Genomic DNA, 22,289 nt, shown 5'->3' with positions numbered 1-22,289 from the left:
CATGAAGCACACATATGTGCAGTTTCTTTCTGAGCATCCACAGCTGTATATAATCAATGGAACATTCCTTTGGAGTGCACCACAGGTCAGCAGGAACCTTGGCATACAGCTGAATTTATGAGTGATCACATTGTTTTAAATATGCATCACTTAGATTTCTACAGGTGTTTAAAGATTTGCCCCAACATTCCTTTTATTTTGTCTTTTTTTTCCCCTTTACAAAAGAACATGCACATGGAAAAGAGAGATTGTATAATTAAGGCTTCCATTTGGATGCTAAAATTGATATAATTCACCGTAGCTGACAACAGAGGATATTGTATCATCTCAAAGAAAAAACACTCAAAATGCTAAAAAAAAAAAAAAAAAAAAAAAAAAGAGAGAGAGAAAGAGGGAAATTGTCTGTGTGAAATATTGCTTATAGTCAGGGACCAAAAAAACCCCAAATCTTCCAAGCCTTGTTGAATGTGGGGGCATTTGTAAAACACATAAATATATAAAATCATAATAACTTAAAAAAAAAAAAATTAAATCTATTTTTATCCTGCAGAAATATATGTCTGTAATTTTGTCAGAAACTTATATGAAAAATAAAAATAAACACCACTTTACAGAGATCTTATTTGCAGCGTGTGACAAAATAAAACAAGCATTATTAATTATTTTCTTCCTTTATAGCATAAGATGTATAAAATTAAATATACAAAATCTTATGAAAAGTCTATGTGTATGTATTGAGGAAAGACAATGAGGCTTCACAGACCGAATAGAACCAATTCCTTTCAAATAAGTGGGAAAGCCCTACAGAGAGAAATAAAAGTGAGGAATGGTGAATTCTGTAACACTTGCCAGACCAATGAGCTTCATCAATTAATCACAGCAAAATAATCACCACCTACATTAAAGAATAATACATGAAAAGGACAGGGCATAGCTTTAACTTATTCAGAAAGGGCTGACTCCCTAATCCCTCTGAGTCTTGACATGTTAACTGGGTAGCGACTAATTAGATGTCAAAAATTCATAAGCACTCTTTAATATTGCATATATCTGTGGCAGACATTTCAATATGAGAGTTGTATACACAGAAGTCACTATAGCATTAAAACACAGCAGGGTGGGAGAAATAAAAGGAAAACAATAAAAACAATGGCCCTTAAAAACCCAAGAGAATGCCTCCTTTGGAAGTGTGCACTTTCTTATTCAGAAAAGGTATCACCTTAATAAGAATTATAGGCAAAGAGGTTTCACTGTTCCATGCTGTGTGGACGAAAAGAGGGAGAAAAGACTGACTTATCAAAGGCACTGGCAGGTAAATAGTAATTTACTATGCATGCACAATGAACATTACACAGTGCCTTGACACAGGGCGATAATGAAAGACATGCTATTGTGGCATCCATCGAGGGAATTTTTTTCTTCATTCTTCTTTCCCCTGTCTCTCTTGAGCAAAGAAGCAGTGATGTTTCCTGGCAGCTGCCTCCTGTTTCAAGCCATTTCACATAATATAGGAAGAACCTGAAGTTTAGTGTATTAAGTAAGTGAGTTAGTTTGTTGGCTTGGTGATATATACATCGCTTGTGCGGGAACTTATATTTCAAATGCAGCAGTCTGTATTTTTACGGAACAAGCCTTTTCCTGTCTGAAGAATTATATGAACCTGATATATAATGCAAGGCAGTGAGATTAAAAACAATGCATCACATAATACACTGTTTTATAACTTGCATCCTTTAATTGTAGCTCTCAGGAATAAAAAGAGAGAAATGCCTCTTGTTTATAATGCAGAATTACCATTCTCTCTTTTGACTGTACACTGCTAGCAGTCTGTGGAAGCTCCTCTATTTTCCCTTTGCTAGCAAAGTTAAATCTTACTTTCAGAGTGTTTCTAACTAGCTTACAGTCAGGAAGCCCTCACTTTTAACCTGCGTGTAGTATAGAAGGCTGTGACTGTAATCCTCCTATAGTTGCTGCTGTTTAAGTGTGACATAGAAAGGTGGAATGTTTTAATTATTTTAAAAATGTTAAGTCTTGTAACACAATGATGTAAGGTAAGCAGCCTGCTGCAGAGAAAAAATATTGGATTTGTACATCTCAATGGAATAGCATCTAAAAAGACAATGTGGCTCAAGACAATTGTACATTGCAGTGTGTGTAATAATGATGTTTGCATGTATCAGCTGATTGGTTCCTTCACAGGCTGACATCTCTCACTGTGATGGCAACTTCTACATGACTTTCTGTAAGAATTAGACATGATTTAATGATTGCTGATCACATTAGACTCAGTGGTCAAGTATTATACCTGGCCTCCCTATTGAAAGTTGCTACATTAATTTTTTTTCCAAAGGCCTTTTATGATCAACACAGAAAATGTAATTGGCTGCATATATTTGTCACTAGTGCACTATTTACACCTCTTTCTTATAATTCTATATATGTTACCTAGCACTTATGTTTTTTCCCTCATATTTCATGTCTCCAAGGATATTTTGTGGACACACATTGTATGTTTTTAGACTAGAATCACCAGCAATCAAAATATTAAAACGTAATAGTTGATCAGAGATTCCAATCAGAAGGTGATTATTTGCAGTTCTGGTAGTAGTTTTTGTCTCTTTTTCATCTCTCCTGACATGTTTATGCCTGTTGTACAGTACTGTTAATATTAATATGATAAAGTTCCATGGTTGAGCTTATTGGGCCAGGTAGACAGACCCAAAGCATCTTGTGCATTCTCTGCCTGCCTTTCTAGAGCACCAGATACAACTGGGTCATCAGATGAGATCTGGTTGATAAGGTTAAATTTTCAAAAGACCTCTGAACATGCAGAGATATTTTCTTGTAGGCAGTGACTCCTTGGTAGAGTTTGTATGCTCAGGAGCAGAATGCATGTGCATATTCCATCCTCTGTGCATGTGTAAAACACTTGTGTAAAAATCCAATGAACTTGCACATATAATGGGTTTTTTATTCGGATTTTTCTTACAGATTTGGGTTTCCTGATTTTGTGATTTGAGCAAAACAAACAACCTACACACACACATAAGCATTTCATAAGTTACTCTTAATATCTAGTACTTATGTAATGAAATTATGGCTTCTCAGTAGGGGATGGAAGGGAAAGAGGAAGAGGAGAAGGAGGTTCCTTCTAAAGACACACCTGTTATCCAAAGTTCTGCCAAATACCTGCCTCTGATTTTTATTAGCAAAAATTTGTAGGATAAGTCTTCTACCCAGAAATTACATGAGTGATCATTCTAGGAAATTCAGTGTACTTAAGTCATAGAATCATCATAGACTGGCTTGAGTTGGAAGGGACCTCAAGGATCATAAGCTCTAACCCCCAATCAACAGGTTAACTAATGCCTAATTTAAAAGCTTAGAACAAAAGGATGTAAGTGTCCTTCATCCACCTACTAAGATTAAGCTGTCTTCAAGGGCCACTGATACAAACTGAATTCTCATGGGGGAAAAAAAAAAAAGATCATTTATGCCAGGAAAATATTCTGCTTTCTTGAGAAATCTGATTTTCCCACATTACCACATTACCAAATGAATCTAATTCTAAAAGGAATGTACAAAACAGACACGGTCCTGCTCAAAGCTGACTTTCAAACAAAGCTCTTCAAACCCGTTATAATTGCTAAGGCTGCTGCATTAGGGCTGGACATGGTGTGACCTTAAAACAGGCTTTCAGAACTGTGGGAGGAATAAAACAGAATTTGTGTTATTGATCAATAGCTGAGCATCCCTTTAGTCATGCCACACTGCTGTGCACAGGCAACTTGTGAGCTGACAAATACAGAATTCTGTCTACAAAATGTTCTAAGCCTGAAAAATAAAGTCATGCCATGTAAAGGTCATGTTCAGAAAATGTATGTAGTGGTTTGTTGCTTGTTTGGTTTTATTTTTGTTGATGTTTTTAAGAGATAAAAAAAAGATATTGTTGAAAAAAAGAAAAAAAGAAATGGGTGCAGCTGTGGCTCTACTCAGGATAGACCAGGCCAGTAAGTTTTTTTAAAGAGTAACTAAGAGAGATAGATACAGATATAGTGGAGAATGAAGATGTATCAGAAAAATGCAAGCTCAGTCAATACTGGTGAAAGTATATGTTGACATTATAGACATTTTCATGATTTCACAGCTCTTATTAACATCCAGAAAGATGGAAGTAGCAAAACAGAAATCAAAATAGAAGCAATCCCCTTGCATAACATATTCCTTGAAACAGTGAAAGCACTTGGTGGGAATGACCACTGGAAAGGAAGAATCTGTGAATTTCCAGTTAAAAGGTGACACTGATCTGGGCCATTTTCCTCCTTCTGTCATTTTGCACAAAAGCCCACCTGGGCCGAGATAGAGCTGACTGATGCCATAGTACTTCAGAAGCTCAAATTGTTGAGAAAGCTGAGAGGAACAAATGGAAATCAGCAGAACGCATCACCAAAAGGACAAATAACAGATGGACAAACAGAATTCCAAAGCAAATGCCAAATACTGGAAGGAACAACAGAGTTGGGTAACATACTGGAAGAGAGGCAAAATAGTTAGATTCAGAGGACCAGCACAAATACCAAAAGGCCTTCCAAAGAAGAGAGATGGTGAAGCTGATTAAGTAGAAGAGACACTGGTTTTTATTTGAAAAATACATGTAGCAGAAAATCTTTCTATTTACTATTGCTTTTTTAACTTGAATATTTCAATGACATAGAGAGGTTTCACTGATTTAGAGCACAGCACTCTGTACACTGGAGCCAAATGAGGAGATTTTGACTGCAAGAAAAAGTTTAATTGGGATGGCCAAAAAAAAAATTTTAATCTTGTAGCTCATCTAAAACATGATGACCACAGTAATGTGTTCACTGCATTCGTAACTTGTAATCCAGCAGATATTATCTCAGGAGCAACCCACAGAGTAAACAGGTAGGTGGTAAAGCAAGGCAAGAGTCTGCCGTGCTGGCAACCAAGTGCTATTCATATATATTTGTTAGAGTTGTTAACTGTAAGATGATCTCACGTAAAATATGCATTCAAGATCCTGATTAACTGTGCTTTAACTTACTCGTACAGTCATATGCGTTCAGAGATCAGGATAAGCTTGAGAATTTGGGCAAGGCGAACCTAAAGAGGTTCAACAAGGCCAAGTACAAAGGATTGCACTCAGGTTGGGGCGATTGCAGATACATGTAAAACTGGGAGAAAAATTCATTGAGAGCAGCTGTGTGGAGAAGGAGTTGGGAGTTCTGGTGGACCAGAAGACCAGCAGAACCCTGAGCTAAAACAAAAGATGGATGGCTGCAGAGCAAGAAAGGGAATAGTCCCCCTCTACTCTGCCCTTGTGAGGCCTTATCTGGAGTACTGTGTCCAGGGCTGGGACCTCTAGTACAAGAAGGATGTGGAGTTGTTGGAGAGGGTCTAGAGGAGGGTCACAAAGATAATCGCATGGCTGGAACACTACAAAGAAAGGCTGAAGCAGCTGGAGAAGAGAATGCTCCAGGGAGATTTCCTTGTACCCTTCTGGTATTTAAAAGGAACTTATCACAGAATCACAGAATCACAGAATCACCCGGGTTGGAAGGGACCTCAAGGATCATGTAGTTCCAACCCCCCTGCCTAGCAGGGCCACCAAACACACACATTCAGATTAGGTTGCCCAGGACCCTGTCCAACCTGGCCTTAAACACATCCAAGGACGGGGCATCCACAACCTCCCTGGGCAGCCCGTTCCAGGGCCTAACCACTCTCCTTGTATAGAACTTCCCCCTAACATCCAACCTAAATCTTCCCTCCCTCAACTTGGATCCATTCCAACCTAAATCTTCCCTCCCTCAACTTGGATCCATATTATATCATATCATATTATATCAGATCCACTTATAATCAAATTTTTTACACAGTCTGAGAATGATAGGACATGGACAAGTAATAATGATTTTAACTAAAACAAGGCATATTTAGGTTGGGGGAATTTTTTACTCAGAGGGTGGTGAGGCACAGGAACAGGCTGCCCCGAGAACCTGTGGGTAACCCATCCCTGGAGGCATTCAAGGCCAGGTTAGATGAGGCCCTGGGCAACCTAAATTAGCGTCTGATTTAGTGAGTGGCAACCCTGCCCATAGCAGGGGGGCTGGACTAAATGATTTTAAGGCTACTCTATGAAGATTCCATGAATCTTTAAGGTCTTTTCCAACCCAAGCCCTTCTATGATTCTGTGTGATTCTATGCTAAGAGTTAATCACAAGACCAGTGGTTCATCTGGTAATAAATTTTGGTTTCCTTACTGCCACAAACCAAAGAGTTGGCTGTGCAGAAGCATAGTCATATATGCTGTAGTTTCATTGAAATGTTACTAACCAAATAAGGGGAGCCAGAGAGCTTGATCCTTTCACTAACAACTGTTGCAGTCAATTCTATTTACTTAGACAATTGAAAGCACAAAAAAACCATATTGTTATTGTTCTTTAATGAAAGGTTATGGTGCTAATTTTTTACTTCAGTTGGGTGGAGAGTTGCCACTCAAACAAACAAGAAGTGAAATTTCCAAGATCTTCTATTTTTTCTCTTCTCCTGTCAATGGCATTCTGAATGTGATTAAGGAAAAGAAGTGCATACATGAACCAAGTAACGTATAATACCCCCAAGATTATTTTTGTTTAAAAATGTGGTAGATTTCTTGTTGACCCTGTCAACAACTACAAGTAGCTAATTTGCTACTGCAATGACTCATCGTCAATTCAGTTTACATGTAACTGACTAAAGTCAGCCATGAAAAATATTTGATTTCACTACCTAATTAAAAGAGGGGCAGAATTTCTATTTTTTTTTTTTTACTGCTTAATGTAAATCCCCGTAGTAGCAGAATCTGTCTGCTGAATAGTTCTTGTTTCACTGGTTCGCTTTAAACTGGATTTGAGAATCACTAAGCTAGCTTCCTGAAAGGGTCTGGCCCATCTTGTCTGTGTGCAGTCCAAATACAACATCGGAAAAGGGGTTCTGCAGCCACAGGTCATATGTTTCCATTGGGTTCTGATGTTTGGGGTCAGAAAATGCTTTTTCTGACTAATTCAGCAGAGTTTCATGCCTCAGCTGTGCTGCTGGGGGTCACTGTTCATGGTCAGTTTGCCATGGGGAAGAAATAAGGGAGAAGTGGACTTCTGTGCTCCCTTCCATTTCACTGCACAGCTTGCTGCTTAGCGTGGGGCAGTTTGACAGGAAGTGGCTGTGAGGAAGCCCACACTTGTTCCAACTCATCTATCACAATAAGAGTTATTCTGGAGTGAAAGAATACAACCTAAGGGATGCAGAAATTTCAAAAGATCAAAATCAGAGCATGTGCATACTGACAGAAGGAAGCTCCCATGTAAAGCAACTTGAGAAATGTGACATTGGGCTGTTCAGTAATATTGTTCTGTTCTGTTTAGGATGTAATTTTTTAAAATGTTTCTTTCACTCCCTACCCCCCTGCTCCAGCATTCAGTACATCAGAGTTAAACAGTCACCATAGGAGCAGTTAGTATGCAAATATCAGGAACAGCAAGGACAGTTTTGGTGCGGATGCCTCTCTGATTTGCCACTTGTGTAAAGCATTACAGTTCAGGGAAAGAGCCAGAACCCCCAGCCGGACCACAACACTGCTGCTCTTCTGATTCTGGAAGTAGAAAGCTCCGTGGAGAGCGCACATCCTCAAGAAAAAAATCTGCACAGATAAATACTGACATATTCTAATAGGAAGGAATAATTTCTGAATAAATAGGTCTGTTGATGAAACAAGTAAAACCAGGTTCTCTGCAGGCACTGATGAGGACAAATTCACCAGCTTGTGGAAGATGGATCCTTAATTTATCAGCAAGCTACACAAATTGTAGCCCCACAGTAAGCTACTAAAGATCTACCAGTTCAGAAGCACATGTTCTTTACTGACTCCCACTCCCTTGGCATCATACTCTGCACTCTGAGAGGTGAAGACTGAAAACAGGGAATGACATGATGTTTTATTTCTAAAGGAGGAGCTGCTCTGAACTGTGCCATACATAGGGTGGGCAGAAAATTTTTCCAAAGATGGGATAGCACTAGACATCAGTAATAAGTACATAAACCAGATTCTGCAGTACTTCAGTGCTTCCATGGGATTATTCAGCTAAAAAATTACCTGTTTGGCAGTAAGCTGTGTTTGCTAACAAAGTGCTGAATAAATAGATTATTTTGATTTTAGGATCTTTCTTGTCGTTTTCTTATCTCATGTGAATATTTTACTTTGGTGTATTTTAGATGAATCTGGAAATCATGTATTAGACTAGTGCAGGATATAGTTCTCCCCTTCAGAAAGTTTAAAATGGGGGCTTCTCAGCTAACTGAAAGGCGAAAATATGTCCTACATTTCTACAGTATTATTGTTGGCATCAGCATAATAGTTACTGCATTTTTTGCTACAGATGCATCGCACTCAATTTCACACACAACTGTACTTCCCTTTTCTCAAAATATAAAATAAATACAGTAGCTAGAGACTTTAATTGGGAAGTGAACAAACTGCATTCATTCCGATTTCCATTGGACATGGGACCTGCAGCCCCCTGAGCACACACCCACCCACCAGATCCAGCACTGAGGAGTTAAGTGCAAAGTGCATCCCTTGTTCATGTTGCAGTTCCTAAGTCAAACTACCCTGAATTCAGCACTGAGGAAATCAGAGTGAGGATACTCCACCTTCAGTGAAATGAGTCCCATTTTTAGGTTTAGAAAGCTGCACATAAAACTTAGCATTCATTTGTGGTACACTGAGTGCCCACACCTGAAGGGAAGATCCCAGCCCACATAGCAGACTTCACAATTCAACTTTCTTCTTCTAATCTATACACAGTTTTGGCACAGTTAGAAGACAGAGGAGACTTCAGATTTTTTAGAGATTTTCCAGGGCATAGTATATGTAGAATTATGTAAATTTGTTTTGATTGTGTTTTACTGATTTTAACCTGGAGGGTCAAATTTCTGCACAAAATTTCTCAAATGATCCTTGTTTCATTTCTGTAAGATCAGCCACTGGCCTGGCTGAAAACACATTTGGGAGGTCTCTTTTCTGGATGGAGGACAGTCTCAGCCAGTGATCTGTAAAAGGTTCCAAGGTCACTGAAGTTTTTTAGCTTGTTTTCTTGTGTCTTAGGAAGCCTAGAGAATCATGCTATTTATGTCTCTTGTTCTACCTATAAGCAATATTTAAACTTATTTTCTATAAAGTAAATTAAGCTGCTAAGTTTTTCAGATATGAGTGTTTCAGTTGATGAAAAGGATGTTCTGTGAGCTCAGCAGTGCTGTTCTGCTGATGGCTGGTGAACTCACGCATACTGGTTGGCCAAAAAGCATGCTCATAGTTCATTATCAGTCAGGCATGTGTTTGTCAGGTAATGACAGAATCTGGGAAGGCAACAGTGATAATGTGTTTAGGAGAAAAGATCAGAGCATGAGATGAAGAACTGGAAATATACTAGGGCTGCTCCAAAAGTAATGCCTCTGATTTTATTATGTTGGCCCACAACATCAGAGGTGGATGTTGGCAGTATGGCAGTAGAGGCTGAATCTTCCCACCAGTACCCCATTTCAGTCTGTTGCCTTGCAACAGATGTCAGCAAAGGGAGAGTTTGACAAAATGGCATCTGACATGGAAGTGCATATGAAGCAAAGTTTTGTCACTGAATTTCTCCATGTGACAAAATGATACTGATTGATATTCAACTCTTGCAGAACATTTGTGGAAACTTAACAGTGGATGTGAGCACAGTAAGGTGGTGGGTGGTGCATTTTCAGAGGTGGCAACAGTGATAGAGGGTCTCAGATTATTATGAGCACAATATGCAGGCTCTTCTACACTGTTGGTGAAAATGCATAGTTAATGGTGGTGACTATATTGGAAAATAGAGTTTTGTAGCTAAGAATATCCTCTATCAAATAATGTTCTTGTGCTCTTTGAATCTAATGTAGTTTCCATGGAAATAAATAGGAGGCATTACTTTTGGAGTGACCATTAACATAAGAAGCACCAGAAGGAAAAGAGAGAGAATGGTCATTTCAGTAAGACGATAGAAATATAAAGGATATGTTTGTAGAAAATCAGACTCTAGAAGTCCGTCACTCATGGAAAAACTTATTTCACATTGGCAGGTAGTGCTTGAACCTACTGCCTATCTCACTGGAGACCTACTGTTTTTCTGCTGGCACCCTTACGCTTTGTAATTCTAACACAGGAGTGAAGTGTTGACTTCAAATCCTGCACAGATCCACTGACGTTTTTTTCCTTTACTGAATCAGCAGTCAGAAAAAAGAGCCCTACTGCACAGATGATTTGAATAGATGGATAAGTACCAGTGAAAGTATTTGCATAAGGAAAAGAATTATATTTTATAACTCAACATGAGAAGCATAGATTACTTTGCACATACTTATTAAGATTAGTCCATAAGAATTCATTACTGGCATCATACTGCAGAAATTAGTTATTTCTTTCTCAGTCAAAGATAACATGTAAAACTTTGTTTGTACAGCAGACAATTAAGATGGAGGTTATTTCCTAACACTAATGAAAGTTCTCCCTTAGAACCATTGCAAATTTCTAAGGACCTCTAACCTGTCATTTTCTTCTGTTTGGTTCATTGTATTTTGTAACAAAGAAAACTGTACCCGGCTGTGAATAGAAAAAGAAAAACCCTTTCTCAGACAAAAGAAGCAAAAGATCTTTTGTTACAAAAAGTAGCACAACTTCAGAAAAGATATTTCCTAATAGAGATCACTAGACTATTTGACTGTTTTCAGCATGCAGAGGGTTAAGCCCAGCTGAGAATACCAGACATACCTGTATTCATTCCATTTTGAATAAAGTGACAAATTCCTATTCTTGGTCACTGGAGCACAAAATTAGCCCTGTGCTTCAGTGAAAGGTCAACGTGGGAAGAAATAAACAGGAGGTGAGAGGTCATGACCTGTATACAGAACAGCAAAAATGGCTGAATAAAAAAAAAAGTTAATTCTACTGTATGCTGTACTTTCCATATAGTAAGGTCCCGCTGGAAATGTAAAGCAGTCCTAGAATGTTATTCTGGAAAACAGAAAAAAATGAAATGGGCTTATTTTTGTTTATACTACTGTTCTTGTACAGGCCCCACTGCTTTTGTCTATTTTAAACAGCTCCTATATATAAATATTTATTAATGTGATCCAGAATCCAATGGATCTAGGAGGAGTTTAACTGATGAGTCCCAGAGGACCCTTTCACTGTCTATATCTTTCGGCACGATATTCAGTGCTAAAGACCTGGTGACCCCTGAAAACTGCCAAGGAATAGAACCAGTTGCTGATGGGAACAAGAGTCTGAGTCAGATGAAAGGCAATGATCTTGGGCAGCAAACATAGCGATTAGCTCTACTAAGTCTCTAGCACTAGGTTGAAATACTATCTTGTCTGATGCTGGATATTGACACCTTCTAGTCCTAGAGTAGCTAGTCCTAGAGTACCTAGTAGTCCTAAAGAAATAGTCATCTTGTGTGCTCTAGATAGATGTAGTGGACATGTGAGCAGCAGTGGCAAACAGCAAAACACAGGCAATAAAGAGTATTTTATTCAGCCAAAACTGTGTTCAGTGAAACACATCATGTGCTGTGAGCAGTGGATGTGGTGAAGAGAATAAAGCATTCTCAGAGCCTGGGTCATACGGAGGAGAGTACTGGTACCGCTATCCTGTGGATGTCACTCAAACCCTTTCTGTAGTATGCTGCACACATTGGTCTGGGAAGGAAATCAACGTCCCCTTGATTTGGAATTTTAATGAAGAATTATTCTGTGTATCAATATTGCAACAAGGGCCTTGACTCTGGTGCTGGGTCTTGTGAAAATGTTTGTTGTATGAACACTAACTAAACCAGGTCACATGAAGTGAGTGTTTTAGACTACATCAACACACAGGTGTTGTTACCATCATATCCTAGCATGGTAGCTCAAGCTGATTAAAAATATAGCTTTACAGAAAAAAAGTGTACTCTGTACATGCATATGGTTGACAGAAGGCCCAGCTAGGAAAGAACTGCTCAGCCAGAAATAGCTGTCTCTTAAAAAAACAATACAAAATCAAGGTGTTGAACCAAAGAATATCTCCCTGGACAACTTGATATTAATTTGTAGAATATTTGGCTTTGTAAAAAGAGAACATTCAAGAAGGTAAAAAAGTCATTGTTCAGACTGTAATGCTGGGCAAAACCGTTTCTTTTTATTTTCTTTTCTTCTGTTCTTGGGACTTTTCAGGGAGCACTTGTATGAAATGTATCTTCAGCATAAAATGATAATTCATTGCAACCAAAGATTATTTTTGACTGTTTTTTATTTCTCCTGAAATTAAGAGTAAATAAAAAGAAAATGATTGAAAAAACCTGTTGGAACATTTTGAAATTCAAAGTACTTCTCCATATGAAGTTTCTTTTCATTTTATAAAAGCTAAGTATGCTTATGTGAAAGGAAAATGATGAGCACGAAGAAAAAAGATATTGAAATGCATATCAACTTAGTTCCCTTCCAAAAGTTTGGATTTTAATTTAAAATAAATAAATAAATAATAATCATAATCTCAGAAAATGTCTCCAGAAGGAGAAATTGCATCCTGCCAAGTTCTAGTTGTTAAATGTTCTAAGTGCACCTGAATATTATCTCACAAAACATGAGATGCAGAGACTATCTCAAGAAAACAGCATTTCTTCATAATGTACTGTATAGGTTTACCCAAGTAGATTACAAGTAAGCTATCAAAAACACCTAGGCAGGAAATCCTTCCTATTTCTTTGTTGCTTTAGATTCATTATTACCACTTTTTCTGGTGTCTTACCAGTGCTCTGCAAATTTGATGATTATATTTCCTTTTTTTCCCCCCCCATTATTTTGAAATGAATATTTGCATTGTTTGCTTTATTTTCCTCTTCTTTTTGGCTTAATATATCTCATATTAACAACACAGTGTTACAGTGCTATGCCAGTTGGCACTTTGTATTTCAGCAGGTTGAAGAGCAGTATGAGGTCTTTTAAGGAAAATACTTACCCAAATTGACTAGTTACAGTCCTTTAGCAACTGTTTGTACTTATTAGCTTCTATACATCAGAAAACAGAACTGTCCTGAAAAATCGCTGATAGTTCTCCAGTGGTTTCCAAACAATATGAGCCAAAATAGGACAGCAGATACTGCATTCAGGCATACGTCGAAACCTAGAAAAAATATATGGTTGAACTTTGTACTACTAATACTACTTAATTCTGTTTGCACACAATGGTAGGGTTGTTCTTTTGAAATAAAACTAAGCAAAACAAATAATTCTATTTCTTCCCATTTCTGCATGGTAAGTATTGATGAATGCAAATAGCATGCAGATCATTTTATATTATAAGAAGTCCACATGCTCCAATAGAATTCTTCAGTGAGATTTAGATGCATAAATTTATTTTGGGAAGAAGATACAGGCTTGCATATATTCTGTATATTGATGTCTGACTGTTTCTATGCAGTCTGTTTTGTGATTGGCTGCAGAACAGATGATTTCATGTCTATGTGACTGTGATTCTCGGAGGACAGTGAATAGTGATATTCATTTTATACAAGGCTGAGATAATGAAAACAGAGTAGAGTAGAGCTACTAGAATAATTGCTGAAGTTTAGACTGGCATGTCTGGCTCAGAAAACCTGGTGTCCATTTATGCATGCTACTGGAAAGTGATTTTAGTTCTATAACTCTTCAGCATGCTAAGACTGTGGCTTAGATAAGCAATGTTTTTCTCTTTTCCTGTCATTAATGGAGCAAACCCTCTCCAAAGCAAAACTCACTGTGGTTGCCCATGATTTGACTCTTGGCAACTGCAGTGCTCTTTCTATTACTACAGCTTCAGATTATATGGAATTATATGGAAACAGAGAATACAGGTGGCAGCAGATTGTTCAAATGAGATATTAAGCCCAGAGCTCATAACACTTTTTGAGACCTTTTGTGATATGACAGATTCACTAATTCTCATGTCAGTGAGATTGCTCTTGTATGGCTTTTCTTACTTAGAAGGTGGTTAATATCTAAAGGGGAGCTATAGGAAAGAAAGGGAAGACTCTTTAGCAGGGTCGGCGGTGATAGCAAAAAGGGAAATGGCTTCAAGCTCAAAGAGGGTAGATTTAGGTTGGGTATAAGGAAAAGGTCTTTTGCAGTGAGGGTAGAGAGGGACTGGAAAAGGTTGTTCAGAGATGTGGTTGATGTCCCTGGAGATTTTCAAGGTGAGGCTGGATCAAGACCTGTGCAGCCTAACTTAGCTGTGCATGTCCCGGTTCACTGCAGGGGAGTTAGACTAGACTACCTTTAAAGATCCCTTCTAACTCTAAGGATTGTATGATTCCATGATTAACAGCCTTAACATACCAAGGACAAAGGTGCTTTTGTCAGATGCCAAACTGTGCTGGCATATTTGTTCTACGATAGGAGAGCATCTGCAGTGCTTGAGTTTCAGCTACTCCTCAGTCCCACAGGGCAGGAAAGGCTGCTCTTGGTAGTACCAGTGGGACTGCAGTTCATCCAGCACTCTCCTTCCTTCCTCAGTTAGTGGAGAATTAACTTCTGGAAGAGTCTCAAAGGTTTTTCTTGGTAAGTATTCTCTCTATTTTCATCAGTACCTTTGTTGTTGTTGTTGTTGTTTAAAGGAAAGGAAGGTGGAGGAGATGAATATTTGACCTATTGTTTTTGATGCTGATACAGTAGAATTTAAGGGGGCTCTGTTTTAATCATGCTTCTTAAGTTGACCTAGGAGCTGCAAGCAGCTGATTTGCAAACATTCATTAGAAGTGAATGCCTGTGATTTCATCATTAAGATACCTAACCTCTGATATATTACAGAAAGATAACAGTCCTCCTCAAGCCTATCCCTATGTGAAGGGTTTATCTTTGTCAAGAGTATCAAAATAAGCTATTAAATAAGAGAAAATCCTGAAATAACGAGTCAGTTGTTGTTCTGATTGTATTCAACAGCCTGACAGTTGTTCATCACTGAATTCTGGGAATCTGGTCAAGTTACATAAACAAAATGGTATTGTTTTCTTCAGCTATATTGGTGTATTACTTATTTAATTGAGCACTGAAAGGAAATGGTATAAGAGAAAGAATAATGCTGTAGGGAAACTGAGGTAATTTGTCAGTGTTTTCTGCTGGATAGTGACATTCAAAAAGCTGATTTTTCCATGTGTTCACATGTTTAAAGGTCTATACTTTACACTGAAGACAGCATCAATGTCTGGAATTAATATACAGATTAATATTATTATCTTTTTTTAATGGATTATTTGTTTTGCTATAACAAAAATTTGTTTTAATGACAGTATTAATTCAGTATTACTGAAGTTTCTAGATAAAAGGAATTAACATTTACTACACTGTTTGAAATCATGTTTTAATGTCATCCTTCTACACCCATGGCTAATGCATAGTGATGTTTAAATGTTGGTAGCTTTATTATACTGATTTAACAGTTATTTATTACAAATCTTTCTAGATTTACAGGGAGGAAAAGCTACAGAGTACCATAAAGTAGAGACAATAATAAATGAATTGTGAAATTTACTTTTAAAGTATAATTTTACTTTATGCATTATTTACACAAAAAATAAAGTATATAGTATCGAACCAGAAGTATTGATATACAAGTAGTTTCTTGTAACAAAGGTAAAGGTATTAATTATCAATTAACAAAAATTGCTACTAATAAGACTGGGGGAGGGGCAGAGAAAAATTGGTCAGGAAAAGCTGACACTTACAATGTTCTGTAAATTACCAGTATTTTTTTTCTTACATCTGCCTTAGATTATATGAAAAAAGGTACCAGGAACATAATTACTAAATACATCTAAGATAGAAACTCTTTTGTTTTTCTTTTAATCATTTCAGGGAAGAATATTAATTCATTGGAAGATTTTTGCCCTTTTCTACATGTAACAAGTAAAATTAACTAACAGCTCAATTATTTCCTTAAAGAGGAATCTCCCCTTCCCATTGGCGTGAATTCGGTTTAATTTTTTCTTCAAATATCTTCTATTCTAATATCAATCAAATATATTTTCAGTGCATAATCAGGAAATCCTTGTAGAAGGAAAAACAAGTTGTAACTGATGTCAACTACAGTGGCTTACTTATAACCACAGCCTATCATATATGCAACCATACTAATGATCACAGGTTGACTAAGTAAATGGAAAAGTATATAGCTTCAAACCAAGGTAGTAGTAAAGGAAATAAAGTTGAGGAAATTATGAATATTTAATCATTTATTATATAAATGATTGTAAATTTATTATAATAAATAAATCATTTATTATATAATTATAATTATATATTTATTATATTATATAAAATTATATTAATTACACTAAATTGGAACGCATTGAGTTGTATTGTTGTGTGTCCTTTCCCAGCTGTGACTCTTTAATGAACTCTGCTTAATAGTTTTTAAGAAAACCTATATGCTAAATTTTCCAAAATAATGCCTTAAGTTATCTTCTTTCAAATTAAGCACTTTAATGAGCGTCTGCTTTTCAGAAGTGTTCTTTCCACTGACTTGGAGGGGAAAGAACAATGTCATATGATTTCAGTAGAAATCAAACTCTTGTAGCAATAATTAGACAATAGTTGTTTTCAACTTATGCTAACAGTCACAAGTTTTCATCCACGGCAAAAATAAATAAAGGCAGGAAATTGCACATTATGGAGTTAGAAAAGAAATATAAGAAAGCAAACAAGCAAATAACACTTCCTTGTACACATCCAATATTTCTTCAAGTCCATTTATCCAAGAGCAATACTAATTCATGTTAGACATTTTGGCCTGAAATTATCTAAATATATCCTGTATCTAAGAAGGAGATACTGTGCTTGTCTCTGTTGAAAAGATCTTTCTGTATCTTTTTTTTCAAATAAATACTCCTTATCTTTACTCACTTGGAAGAAAAGGTTTGAGAAAATCTTTTACTTTTTACGACTTTGTCATATTTTTGTTCACCAGATGAGAATAGCGAGAAAAGAAGATGTGATGGGTATTTCAGCTGTCTTCTGGAGATCAGATCAAGCACACTCCTTGTAAAATAAGTCTTTTCATTATATGAGTAAAGAAATCTGCAAGAAAGGAAGTTACCTTTGACAGAGATTTTATGGTAGATAAGATTAAAGAAAGTGATATCTCTTATTTAATTATTCTTTCAAAATTAGTCTGTGTACATACAAAAATGTCCTGGTGCAATGAAAATATTATGGATTATTCATGAATACACACTGACCCAATCATCTTTGGTAGAGCTCTCAAACAAGTAAAGCCCCAGTTATAGCATAATAATGTCCTATTTTATAGCTGAAATAAGACAGGATTCTTGTGTATGTAGATTTAGTGGCACAGTTCATGCAATTCAGTTTTTATACCATGCATGCAAAACAACATGGTAAAAATAGAAATACATTATTATTGTTGTTGTTGTTATTATTATTATTATTACATGACTCGGTAACCACAAATCATCATTACTAAAAAATGAATCAACTACCCTCTGGACACAGACTTTGAGAGATGTGTCAGTAGGTAAAATCCACTCTACCTAGTGTAAAGGCAATTATCTATCACCCATAATGAAAACATATACAATGTGTAGAAGTGTTCTGTTGGGGGACCTGTCTTCAGATGACCTGAGAACCTAAACCTTATTACCTCTCCAAAGAAAACCTTAAGCTAACAGCAAAGTTTTTTACATTTTCTTTGAGTATATGCAAGGTTATTGAAAACATACACTTAATTTTATTATACATTCACTGCAGGGAAAATAATATCTGGAAAAGACTTCCAGCTCAAGTCCACCATGTGTTTTAATAGGATTTAGTACTATGAATTTTAAAATAAAGAAAGCCTGAGGAAGTTCATGACCATTAAGCATGATGGCAGAGTATCTCAAAATAATAATAATTAAAAAAAAAGATTTTGAAAGAATTGGAAATAAGTGCTTTTCCTAAAAATTAACCCTGATATGCACTTCTTTCATCAACAGGATATCTGGAATCTCCTTAATTCTCAGCATAGCTTTCAAAGGTCACTAGCTTAACACGCAAAGGGACAAGGATGCATTGAAGATGTACAAACTCTTTTTTTCAAAAGTATGACATATTTTTGGATTTATTTGTTGACTTTAAAATCTGGGGGAAGGGGCTATTCCTGCATTTTCATGCTAAATTTTCACTGTTTATTAGTGACTTGAGGATAATGCTTTAATTAAAGAGTAACTACCTTTTAGGGAGGAGTTAGTTCTTTTTCTTTCACTCTTTTTACACTGTGGATCAGTGTAAAAAAATAGTGCTGATAGTGATAAATAACAATAATTTATCATGGTCATTATTCACTGTTCTTCACACTCTGAATTTTGTATTAGCATATGAAGCACAGATTCAGGAAAAAAAGTATTTTCTGGTAAACAACATACAAATTGAACACAGAGGTTCATGTTCATTCTATCAGAAATGCCATGCAGCTCTACTGATCTTTAAATAATCTTACTTCAGAACATGGTTTAGTCCAATCCATACAACATATTTTTATAGCTTTAAAAGTGGCCTCTAAAAGAGGGTGAAAAAATGCAGTTGCTCTTTCTACTCCTGATGGAAAAATTAGGAATTTGGTTTCTTTTTTTTTTTTTTTTTTTTTTCCTTATTTTTATTTCCATTAAAAGAAAATATGAAAGGAGGAACGACTTCTTCATATAAACAAGAAGGTAAGGTGAGGTGAAGATAGGCAGGGACAGAATGTTAACAACGTAAGCTGGGTACTCTGTAGAATAGTCATTCCTCTTTTGATTGAAGATGAGGTGCCAGAGGTGGTTTATTATGGTGCACTCTAATAGCTTTATTGAAAGACAGAGACAAAAATATATATACATTAGTGGGAGCAACAACCAGAACACATTAATGAAGGAGAGGTGATTGACCTAAGAGGTATAATAGGTAGTCTGTTTTCCCTAGAAAAGAGGCTAGCTTTTGATAGCTTAGTAAGTTGTTGTCCAGGTAAAACTATATGCAAAACCTGTGTGCCCTCGAGTGCTTGATTAATCTATTCATAGGGACTGGAAAAATACATAGGTGTAGAAGGAGGACAAAAATTAGGCATCTATGACCCTTCAGTGTGTCTCCATAAAAGAACGGTTTCAAAACTATGAGACCATATTGAATACATCATGCAAAGAAAGTTTGTGCTGTTCTGAACACAACCTTGGAGTTCTTTTGGACAGTAGTGGAAATACACCATTATAATAAGTAATATCAAACATCTGTGATAGGAAACAAACTGAAGGCATCAGACCCAGAAGAACCTAAACTGGATGACTGCCAAGTGAACTGGGTTTCCTTCCCCTTTCTCCAATCAAAGCGTTATTTTTTGAAATTTTCCTAATTTTTATGTTCTCTCAATGAATCAAGGTGTCAGTGGCTGAGAAATCAAAGCGAATTCCATTCAGACTAAAACAAATACTATTCTGAATTAATCAGATTTATCAGCTTATTAAGAGCTAATAAGAGAAAAAACTGGTCCATAAAACATCACTTCTGGAGCATGCTGTGCCAGGGTTCTGGTGTTGCTTCAGTATACTGCATATGAGTAAGTTGGAGATGGCATTAATTGCTTTCTTGTATCCACTGCTGGAACCATTTATGTACACGTTACCTTTGCAGTATGAGTGATATCATGTTACATCACTATTCAATATTGACAGAGTCTCTTGGGTACCAAAATATTTTTGCTAATGTTTCTACTGCCATCAATAGGATGGCATCAATAATAAGTGTTTAAAGCAGGGCAGTAGTGCTAGATTGTTCTATATAAGTTAATATCCAGTAAATCAACAGAGATACTCCAAGTAATGATGAAGTAATATAGTAGAATTTGCAGACTTTTCCCTGGGAATGGCCTCAGTTTATTACACGTAATTGTTGACACAGAGAGAACTCTTCCAAAGATTGGTGCTTTCTAGGAGTCCCTAGGGAAAAAAAAAAAAAAAAAAAAAAAAAAAAAAAACCAGAACAAACACACACAATTTAATAGTTCACATCATAGGTAAGCCATTTCTGAGTGTCATAGAAAAAATAGTGATAAAAATTCCAGAGGAACTCAGCTGAATGTCAGACTCAGCATGTAGTTGATAAGGCTCGGTTATTCAGTACTGACACAGCATGGCAAAACTAGGAAGACACTGCTCATTTCAACTTCTATTGCCAAGGTAGTGTACTTGACAACTCAATCAACAAAGGATGAAAATGGAAAAAGAAATTTCAATCACTATCTTCTGATGAGAAAGATATTCAGAATTATATCTTTGTTCCATCCTTAAAATAGAAGGCTGTAGGATAAGGATAAAAGAAATCTTAAAACCACAGTGTAATGTTCTAGTAAGACACAGGTCACTATACAGTGGTGTCAGCAGTAACAGCAATTAGCATGCTCTCTTCCTTGGAGGAATTTTGTCACTTCAGACACCTCTCTTTCCCGTCTTCTTGATAATCTCTTGTCAACAGTGTATGAGCTGGTTCAGCCCAGTTCCGCGACTAGTGGGGCGGAGGGATTTCGCAAAATCCGCGCCTCTGAAAAAGGGAACAGGGGACCCCAAAATAATTAAAAATAACAGCAACGATCTGAGGAGAAACAAACTAATTTACTAAATATATTATTGGAATGCAAGATAGCAGTGCTCAAAGTTTACAAATATCCTAGAATATTGGCAATTCACCTGCTCTTTCTTGTCCGCTCTTCTTTGTCGGCTCTCTTCCCGTCTCCCTGCTGCTCAACTGAACTGCCCATCTCACCCCAGCTTTGTGGCGAGTCCTATCCACCTTTCGAACATTCTCTCTCTCATTATATTTGATTTATTAGCTTCAATTCTAATCATATTGTATTATGGTGTGTTATCTTGCATTCTGATACCATATTATTTTGGGGTCCCCTGTTTCCCTTTTCCAGAGGCGCAGATCAGCATACTCCTCTGCCCCGCTGGTCACAGAACCAGGCTCAACCAGCCCATAAAACGTTGACATCTCTGATTATTCTCCTCCTGCATATTTCTCAGCCTCCCTTAGCCTGGGTTTAGCCTAGCAAAAACCTAGCTAGAAAGCATGTTTTCCACATGGTAAGTCATCCTTCTCTCAGCAGTGATTTTTTTTCACTCAGCACTTCTCCATGAATTCTTTCAGTGTCAGGTTCCCACCCACCTCAATGACTGAAGAAAACTGTCATCCTGCCATTCAAATGGGTGCAAGTAATTGAATATCCTTTTTGCCCCATTTTCTCAAATTCTAGCTTTAGTTGCTTAAGGCAGGGAAATAAAGACACTCAAGTACCAATGTGCCTCATCTCCTTCCAAGCTAGCTGAGATACTTCAGTAGCAAACATATGTGCACAACTTCTTCCCATTGAAATGCCTTTTTGGAAGCAAATTACACCCACATACATTGAATTATCTTTATTTCTACTTAAATAACTAGGAACCATTATTGGGCTTTTCCTTGCTCAGTTTCTCAGATGGTGCAGACCTTCATCATCCAATCAAATCTTGTTAGAGTGATGAGAAGGCTTGGGATCCTCCAGACTGCCAGCTTTCAATATAGAAACAGTGAGAGTTATTGCCAGAGAAGGAAAATTTGTAGGCCAGCATGGAGGAGATGTTTTAAAAGATCTGCCATTTTCGAAAGCTTGGCCTACTTTGAAGTTGCTAGTTCATATTGAGGGAGCCACATAGGCCTCCACCATACAATATTCCTATAATTCTTTCTAGGCTGTCTCACAGCACAATATACGCTCACCATATTTATACACCCAGACTTAAAATTCTCACTAGCTATCAACTGACAACTGTCCCAAAGCCCTTCTTATCTATGCTTAGCCACAGTCTGATGCCTGAAAGAGGCTTCAGGCTGTCCTATGTCATAAATTATAGCTGGACATGAATCTGATTTTACTTTTTCATTATACACCATACTGTCTTCTTGTTCCTACTTATTTTAAATTCTATGTGCACCACTTACTTAAACAGAGATGTTTGAAATTTATACTTAGCACAATCCAAGTTGCTAATTTTTGTGCTTCTTTTTTATCTCAGGAGTATAGTCTAGCCAACCATATTGCACCGATGATCATATTAGAAAGCTCTTAATTCTGTCTTTCCAGGCTTTATACAGGAATAAGTACAACTAACCAAGGTGCTATTAATCGCATATCATTA

General features: G+C 36.9%; 1 long non-coding RNA gene across 1 annotated transcript in view; it reads right to left on the bottom strand.

Annotated features, from left to right (window-relative positions):
• Nucleotides 1-12,748: 12,748 nt before the first annotated feature.
• LOC122158101 overlaps nucleotides 12,749-22,289 on the bottom strand; it is a 43,465-nt gene continuing 33,924 nt past the window's right edge. The window contains exon 3 of the long non-coding RNA XR_006168125.1: nucleotides 12,749-13,237. This is a non-coding gene — a long non-coding RNA (uncharacterized LOC122158101). The remainder of the gene's footprint in view (nucleotides 13,238-22,289) is intronic.

The sequence above is a fragment of the Centrocercus urophasianus genome, unplaced genomic scaffold, assembly GCF_019232065.1.
Source record: "Centrocercus urophasianus isolate 14NV4802_14NV808 unplaced genomic scaffold, USGS_Curo_1.0 seq_14, whole genome shotgun sequence".
Taxonomy (NCBI): domain Eukaryota; kingdom Metazoa; phylum Chordata; class Aves; order Galliformes; family Phasianidae; genus Centrocercus; species Centrocercus urophasianus.
The sequence above is the reverse complement of the archived record's forward strand: the minus strand, read 5'-3'. Positions and strand labels throughout refer to the sequence as shown.